The 9,305-nt window shown below is 44.2% G+C and overlaps 1 protein-coding gene across 1 annotated transcript in view; it reads left to right on the forward strand.

Annotated features, from left to right (window-relative positions):
* The window catches only part of SPINDOC (spindlin interactor and repressor of chromatin binding), a 27,784-nt gene that overhangs the window by 9,159 nt on the left and 9,320 nt on the right, over positions 1 to 9,305 (forward strand). The gene's annotated exons all lie outside the window — the stretch shown is intronic.

Raw genomic sequence — 9,305 nt, forward strand, 5'->3', positions numbered from 1 at the left:
GCTCACAGCAACCTCCAACTCCTGGGCTCAAGCGAGTCTCCTGCCTCAGCCTCCCAAGTAGCTGGGACCACAGGCGCCCACCACAATGCCTGACTATTTTTTGGTTGCAGCTGTCATTGTTGTTTTTGGCAGGCCTGGGCTGGATTCAAACCTGCCACCTTAGGTGTATGTGAGTGGCGCCTTAGCCACTTGAGCCACAGGCACTGAGCCAGGCTGAGTATTCTTTATACAAAATGATTAAGTGTTTTGGCTTCCAGATTTTGGAATATTTGCATTACTGGTTGAACATTTCTAATCTGAAAATCTCCAATGGGCATTTCCTTTGAATATCATGTTGGTGCTCAAAAACTTTTGGCTTTGGAGCATTTTACATTTTGGATTTTTAAATTAGGAGTACTTGACCTGTATAAAATTCAACTATTTACTGTATAACTTTAATTTGTATCTGCAGTTCTCAATCTTTTATTCTTCTCCAGCAGACTTGAGAGATATGGCATATTCCTACTACAAACAGTGGCTCTGTGGACCAGTGATTCTCTACCATGTGAGAGGAACATGGCAAGCAGTACTATGGGAGGGGTTATCTTCATTTGAAAATTACCAGTTCACATAGCAGAAATCATTTTCAAAAGGAAGTCAAGAAATGGATTTAAATCTCCATAGAAAACTAAGCATATGTCACAGATCTATTTCTTTAATTTATATCCCAGCATGTACACATTAAGTCTCTTACTAGCGTATTTTCTCCATTGGAACTATTCCAGAGCCGCATTCGATTATCTGTACCAACAGTCAGGAGGTGAAGCCCATCACTTGTAAAGCATAAGCCATTAACTTTCCCGTTATGAGCAGTGTTTGCTGCAATAAAAAATACAGTTTAGTCTACCTGTTCCTGTATTCAATATATATTTAATGTCTGATGATATAATTATTTAAACATATTAAAAGACAACTATTTGAGTTACTTAAAAAATTTAAGTTGATTTTATTTATTTATGAGCGATAGGCTCTTGTTCTGTCATCTAGGCTGGAGTGCAGTGGTCTGATCATAGCTAACTGCAACCTCAAACTTCTGGGTCCAAGTGATCATCCCACTGCAGCCTTCTGAGTAGGCAGCACTATAGGCAATTATATTTAAAATTAACCAGACCATTGGATTATTTGAATATGATATGCTACATAAATATGAACCACAAAAACAGAGAAAAACAAGAAAATCCAAAGGCAAAAATTCTGGCCAAATATTGTTTTTTTCCTAGCAAAGAAGCTGTGCCATCAAATTCAATTAAGTGTGTAGTTTAACATTAAAATTTTAAATTAAACATTTTTATCCCCCTTACATAATAACATAAACTTCTCATAATAATCCATTTCTAATCTAAAAATAATTCCATGCACTATTAAAAATCAACAATACTAGTGTTTTCCATTTAAAAAAACCTTAACAGGGAAAGGATAACTGTTCTAGTCTCAAAACTTATTTCACTTTCTTTTTCTTTTTTTCTTTTTTTTGAGACAGAGCCTCAAGCTGTCCCCCTGGGTAGAGTGCCATGGCATCACAATTCATAGCAACCTCCAACTCCTGGGCTCAAGTGAGTCTCCTGCCTCAGCCTCCCAAGTAGCTGGAACCACAGGTGCCCACCACAATGCCTGGCTATTTTTTGATTGCAGCTGTCATTGTTGTTTGTCAGCCCCGGGCTGGATTCGAACCCACCACCTTAGGTGTATGTGGCCGGCGCCCTAGCCACTTGAGCCAAAGGCACTGAGCCATCACTTTCAAAATGAACAAATTTGCTAGACGTGTGAGGGATCATGCCTATAATCCCAGCACTTTGGGAAGCCAAGGACAAAAAGCACTTGAAGCCAGGAGTTTAAGACCTGTTTGGGCTACACAGTGAGACTGTATCTCAAACAAAAACAAAAACAAAATTAACAAGTTTGAGAAAGCATAATTTTTTTTTTTTTTCTGAGAAAGGGATTGGCTTTGTCACCTGGGCTAGGTGCAGGGGTATCATTTTAGCTCACTTCAACCTCAGACTCCTGTGGGGAAGTCATCCTCCTGCCTCAGCCTCCTGAGTAGCTGGGACTACAGGTACATACCACCACACCAGGCTAACCTTTTCTTTTTGATAGAGACAAGCTCTTGCTCAGGCTGGTCTTGACCTCGTGACCTTAAGTGATCTTCCTGCCTTGGCCTCCCAGAGTGTTAGAATACAGGAGGGAGCTGCCATGCCCAGCCAGAAAGCATTATTCTTAATACTCTGATTAATTTAACTAAGAAAGATTACTAAAACAATCATAAGTTTTATATAGTTCATCTTAATATATTTCTGGTCCAGAATTAATTCTGAATCAAAATTTCTACACAGAAATTAAATTCTATTATAAAAATGCAATTGAGGTACTTTGTCACATAGATTGCAGCTGACTCACTTAACAAAATTTTATGGCCACAAAATGTTACTATTTCTGTAATGTACTGGGGCTTCCTAAAAGACAGTGAATTTGTATAAGCTGACTTCATTGGAGGAAAATCAAAATCAGTATAGCAAGTTCATCCAGAAAAGTTTCTATCTTTGAAAATTTAATGACAAATGAAACTGCCATACTTACTTGTACCTGGAAGAAAGACAACTATAACTTAGTTTATGTAAATTTATAAAGTGATGTATGATAAATACCTTTTTTAAAAAAGATAGCATTTATAATTTATCAATATGCATTTATTATTTAGTTTCAATTAAAGTTTTTCCATGTGAAGAGAAACCAACATTGTCATATTTCTGTATTAATGCATTCTATATTACCTGATTCCGCAGCTTGTGACTTTTTCCCATTATGCTGATCGAGAGTAATCAAACATCCTGATGCTCTCCTCACATCCCATAACTTTACTCTACTGTCAGCACTGAGAAGAAATAAATTTCAAATTGACATATGTAGCTAGGATACTGACTGTACCCCATACCCGTCTTTCCAGTATTATGGCAAACAAAGTCTCATCATAATAGTGGAAATATATTTGTACATTTGGCAGGGGATTATACTTTTTGTCACCCTTGGTAGAGTGCTGTGGCGGCACAGCTCACAGCAAACTCTTAGGCTCAAAGATCTTTTGCCTCAGCCTCCAGAGTAGTTGGGACTACAGGTGCCCGCCACAATGCCTGGCTGTTTTTAGAGATGGGGTCTCACTCTGGCTCGTCTGGAACCTATAAGCCAGGTGATTCGCCTGCCTTGGCCTCCCGGCATGCTAGGCTTACAGGCGTGAGCCACTGTGCCTGGCCAGGGTTATACTTTTGCCTCTTCAGTTAATAGTAGCACAGAGAAGTAAATAAATTGCAAAAAAAGAGTAAGCTTTTTTTTTTCAGATCACAAGGACAAAATTTTGCTGCTTTTTATGTTGTTTTTAGTTACATGATCATATTTTCTTCCACGGCCTAGATAGGCTTGCAGTTTGCTTCTACCAAGTTTGTTACTACATCGTTTTTATTATTCAAATGCTATCAAGACAATCAGGCAGTTAACTAATTTCACTTTGCTTAAGAATCATTTGGCGTGGATTTGGGTTTTTTCTAATAAAAGATTGATAGTAAGATGAATAATGAGGACAATATATTTCCATCTGGTTTTCTGTACTCAAGTCAATCTTTGTCAGATATATAAGAACTATACTTAATGTCACCTAAATATGAGATATTTATTTTCATTTTCTTTCAAGTAAGTGAAGAGAATTTCAGTTTCTATACTACTCCAAAAGAAAACTGCCCAGCAAACCTAGGTGCCTCTAATCACATCAATGGATGCTATTATCTCCTTATAAAGACCTCAATAATATTCTAATTTATTTGGTTTATCTATGTCATTTAAGTAAGAGAGAACATTATATCACATTTAGTAAGCTTATTTTTCATTTGTGAATCAGAGTTTATTGCCTTCTGTTAATATAATCTTGATCTTTTTATAGATAAACATCAAGTGAAGCCAAGAGAATAGCCAGCAAAAAGCTAGCCTTTCCCATTCTTACTTTGCCTTTCTTTCATTCCAATTGAAGAAAATATCTGCAATAAAATGAGTGTGAGGGCTTGGCGCCTGTGGCTCAGTGGCTGGGGCACCAGCGACATGCACCTGAGCTGGCGGGTTCAAATCCAGCCTGGGCCTGCCAGACTACAATGATGGCTGCAACAACAACAACAAAATAGCTGAGTGTTGTGATGGGCACCTGTAGTCCCAGCTACTTGGGAGGCAGAGGCAGGAGAATCGCTTGAGCCCAGAGGTTGGAGGTTGCTGTGAGCTGTGATGTCGCAGCATTCTACCCAGGGCAACAGCTTGTGGCTCTGTCTCAAAAAAAAAAAAAAAAAAAGACTAGTAGAGGGCCTGTGACTCAGTGGGTAGGGTACCAGCCCCGTATACTGAGGGTGGCGGATTTGAACCCGGCCCTGGCCAAACTGCAACAAAAATACAGCCGGGCATTGTGGTGGGCGCCTGTAGTCCCAGCTACTCAGGAGGCTGAGGGAAGAGAATCGCCTAAGCCCACGGCTGGAGGTTGCTGTGAGTGTTCCCCACGCCACTCTACCGAGGGGGACAAAGTAAGACTCTTTGTCTCTAAAAAAAAAAATAAAATAAAGACTAGTGGGGCACCCGTGATGCTCCTGTGCAGAGCAGGGGCTCTGGACCTGTGATTTCAGACTGTTATAAGAACCCACAGCTTGGACAGGATGTCTCAAACCTGTGAGGCTTCAATAGGAATGTCCCTGTTTTCTGTACTGTTACATGTGTACTGAAGTTCCCTGAAGACCTTGTCAGAATAAAGATCCTGCCACTTTCAAAAAATCTTGGATTTACAGTTGGAAAAGATCGCCGTAGTCAGGTTACCTGAGCAGATGGATGGATGTGACTGTGAAGCAGTCTGGGAAGACATTATAGAACTTTCCAAGGACCCTGTAGGATGAGGGTGGGGAGAGTGTCCAGGCTAGGAGAGACGGTGGACCTAGAGGACACACTCACAAATAATGGAGAAAAGAAGGCCAGGCAAGATGTCTCACTCCTAGCACTCTGGGAGGCTAAGACAGGAGGATCCCTTGAGCTCAGGAGTTCAAGACCAGCCTAAACTAGAGTGAGATCCTGTCGCTACTAAAAATAGAAAAAATTAGCCAGGTGTCATGGCAGGTGCCTATAGTCCCAGCTATCCAGCTATTCTGGAGGCTGAGGCAGGAGGAGTGCTTAAACTGAAGAGTTGGAGGTTACTTTGAACTAGGCTGATGCCATGGCACTCTAGCCTGAGCAAGAGTGAGACCCTATGTCTACTAAAAATAGTAAAACTAGCCAGGCTTGGTGGTGAGCACCTGTAGTCCCAGCTACTAGAGAAGCTGAGGCAGGAGGATCACTTGATCCTGAGAGTTTGCAGTTTCTGTGAGCTGTGACACTACAGTACTCTATCCGGGGTGATAAAGTGAGACTCTTCTCTCAAAAAAAAAAAAAAAAGAGAGAGAGAAAAGAGCTTTGCCTTGCTGGTGTTTTATTTTAAAAGTAGAACCTGGAGGGCGGCACCTGTGGCTCAGTGTGTAAGGTGCCGGCCCCATATACCAAGGATGGTGGGTTTGAACCCAGCCCTGGCCAAACAGCAACAAAAAATAGCTGGGTGTTGTGGCAGGTATCTGTAGTCCCAGCTACTCAGGAGACTGAGGCAAGAGAATCACCTAAGCCCGGGAGTTGGAGGTTGCTGTGAGCTGTGACACTACTGCACTCTACCCAGAGCGATAAAGTGAGACTCTGTCACTAAAAAAAAAAAAAAAAAGTAGAATCTAGAGGCTCAGATCCCATAGTTCAGTGAGTAGGGCACCGGCCACATATACCGATGCTGGCAGGTTTGAGCCCGGCCGGGCCTGCTAAATGACAATGACAACTGCATGGACAGCGCCTGTGGCTCAGTAGGGTGCTGGCTCCATATACCGAAGGTGACAGGATCGAACCTGGCCCCAGCCAAACTGCAACAAAAAAGAAAAAAAAATTGGGCAGCACCTGTGGCTTAAAAAGTAGTGTGCTGGCCCCATATGCCGGAGGTGGTGGGTTCAAACCCAGCCCCAGCCAAAAAAAGAAATAGCCAGGCGTTGTGGTGGGCACCTACAGTCCTAGCTACTTGGGAGGCTGAGGCAAGAGAATTGCCTAAGCCCAAGAGCTGGAAGTTGCTGTGAGCTGTGATGCCACGACACTCTACCAAGGGTGACAAAGTGAGACTCTGTCTATAAAAATAAGAAAATGACAACTGCAACCAAAAAATAGCCAGGTGTTGTGGCAGGTGCCTGTAGTCCCAGCTACTTATGAGGCAAGAGAATTGCTGAAGTGTTTTGAGTTTTGAGTTTTGAGTTTTCTGTGAGCTGTGACCCCATGGTACTCTACCACCAGCGACATGATGAGACTCTGTCCCTCAAAAAAAAAAAAAAAAAAATTAGAACCGAGAGATCTGACTTTGGATACCTTGGCCAGATCCACCGCATTTTCAGGCTGGACCACAGAGGGGAAGTTACCAAGAGTGAGTGCACAGGATGTGAGTGAGCTTCCAGCGGGTCGGTATGTGTGTTCACTGCTGTGTCCTGAGCACCCAGAACAGGGCCTGGCACAAAGTCCTCAGTATATGTTTATTGAAAGGGTAGGTGGATGATTGATAGGTAGAGCATTGATAGCTGCCTTCACTTGTCATTCTGGTGGTGACAACCCAGAGTCCCTGCTCAGATAGACCTTAGTGAGGAACAGGGAAATGGGCTTAGCTCCACCCTCCGCAGAAGCAGCAGGTCTGTGTGAGTGTGTGTGAGCACCTTGTACAAATTGGAGGGAAAGGGGGAAGCAATGCTGGGAAGCACAGGAATTCAGGCAGGGATGGGAGGGAAGTAGGGGCAGTGTGGGGTGGGGTGAGAAAGGGCTCAGTTTGTCCTGGGGACTGTTAAACCCTCCAGGCTTTCTCATGCCTGTGGAGCTTTTATCTCCGTACTGTCTCAGGCCTTACTCTCTGACCTCCTTATCCTCCTGTGCCAGCAAGAATTGGCACTCAATTCTCTTGGCTTGGAAAGTCCACATTTCTTGAGCCCTTACTGTGTACTTAACTCTTCTAATACATCCTCACTAAATCCACGCGACCAGCATGTAAGGTGTTAGGATTTCCATTTTACAGAAGAGGAGACTGAGCCTCAGGGAGGTTAGGTGCCTGCTCAGGGCCACTCAGCCAGTCTGCGGCAGCTTCTCATATTTCCGACACCCATGTGGGCACCTCACCTACAGTGTCCACCCTCTCCTTCCCTCCATTGCCCAGTCTGTATTTCTGTATGCTCCGATTTGTGTCCTTTGGTCCCTGTAGCCAAACCACTCCTGGCTTCACTAGCCCCTCTACCCATCGCTGGAGGCCACCCTCTCCCCTCCTCTCAGGCCACCTCCTCTGGATCTTTCCCATCCACCAACACAAAGCTGTATTTCTCCCTTCCTTGCCTATCCTCCTAGCCACTGTCCTATTTGTCCCCAAACCTTTTCAGCAAAGCTGGAAAGTATTTTCTACACCAGCTGCCCCTGGTCTCTTTCTGGAATCCACATCAGTCAAACTTTAATCCTTAACACACGAAAATTGCTTCTTTGGCAAGTCACCAATGACATCCATAAAATGAAATCCAGTGGTGGATTCCAGACGTTCTCTACCCTGATCTGATAGTAACAACGGACCCATTGCTCCTTCCTGGTTTGGGGGCAGCTGCTTACCTGGTTTTCCTCCTGCCTTCCTAGCTGTTCTTCTCAGTTTTTATTGCTTGTTCATTTCAGCTCCCAGAGTTCGAAGCTTACCACATCGCTGTGTGTCTTTCCTTTCTAGATGATAAAGGCCTTTAGGTGGGGAGGTCTGTTTCATGCGCTGTAATATCCCCAGTGTCCAGTGCAGAGTAGATGCTGCTTATGTTTGGTGAATGAATAAATTATTAAATACCAGCAGCCATGGGCCAGTGTCTGTATTCACTCCCTGAGAGATCTCACGCAGGGTCACAGCTTTCAGTAACCATTTATGTGCTCCTAACTCCCAGCTCGGCCCTTCTACCCTGTTTCTAGCCTCTCTTCCAGTTGCCCAGGTGACGTCTCTACTTGGTTGTCTAAAAGCTCTCTCAAATTTGGCATTTCCAAACTGAACCCTCCCCCCAGCCCCTCTGCTCCTCCCCCATCTTCCCTTTCCCAGTGAACTGGCAGCCTCATCTTCAGTGTGCTGTGGCCAAACCCTCAAAGTCATCGTCTTCTGTCTCCTTCCAACCCCACACCAGTCTGACAGCAGATCCTCCAGAATAAATTTAGAGGCTTGGCGCCCGTAGTTCAGTGAGTAAGGGCGCCAGCCACATACACCCAGGCTGGCGGGTTCGAGCCCAGCCCAGACCAGCTAAACAACAATGACAACTCCAACCAAAAAAATAGCCGGGCATTGTGGCAGGCGCCTATAGTCCCAGCTACTTGGGAGGCTGAGGGAAGAGAATCGCTGAAGCCCAAGAGTTTGAGGTTGCTGTGAGCTGTGACGCCACGGAACTCTACCCAGAGCAATTGTTGGAGACTCTGTCTCAAAAAAAAAAAAATAGTTTAGCGCTCACCTGTCACCTCCTGCTGCCAACCTAGAGGGAGCCATCTTGCCTGATTCCTGTATCAACCTTCTACCTGGTCTAAGCTTTGCCTGCTGTGCTCTGCAGCAGCCAGTGTCCCTGCTGAAAGCACAAGTCAGATCTGGTCACTCCTCTGCTCAGAACTCTCTTAATGCTGCTCCTGTTATACTGCATACAAATGCCAAGGTCTGTGTGGTGAGCAGGGAGCCGCCCTGCAAGGCTCCTGACCTCTCCTGCTGCACCCCACTCATTCTGCACAGGTCCTAGCTGTTCTGCAGCAGCCAGCATGCTCCACCATGGTGTCCACATCTTCCCTCTGCATCTTTTATTTGTTTATCCTGTTTATTGGCTCTCCCATCAGAACATAAATTGCAAAAAGTTGGCTGGGTCATCTGCCCTCTCTGCATCACCCCTAGCAAGTGGGACAGCTCATCACTTTGTAGCTGCTCAGTAAGTTTTTGTTGAATTAATGAACAAATGAGTAGGATTCAGCTTTCCCCGAGGAGCTTATAGTTTATCAGTGAGGCAAACCAGCTTATAGGAAGGCAAAATAGAATTTGCTAAATGGTACAACCTGCTGGCAGCCTTTAAATCATTTTATTTATCTATCTATTTATTTTGAGACAGTCTCACTGTGTCTCCCACAGTAGACTGCTGTGGCGTCACAACTCACAGCAACCGCCAACTCTTGGG

The sequence above is a fragment of the Otolemur garnettii genome, unplaced genomic scaffold (assembly GCF_000181295.1).
Source record: "Otolemur garnettii isolate 467f Iridium unplaced genomic scaffold, OtoGar3 scaffold00140, whole genome shotgun sequence".
NCBI classification, from domain to species: domain Eukaryota; kingdom Metazoa; phylum Chordata; class Mammalia; order Primates; family Galagidae; genus Otolemur; species Otolemur garnettii.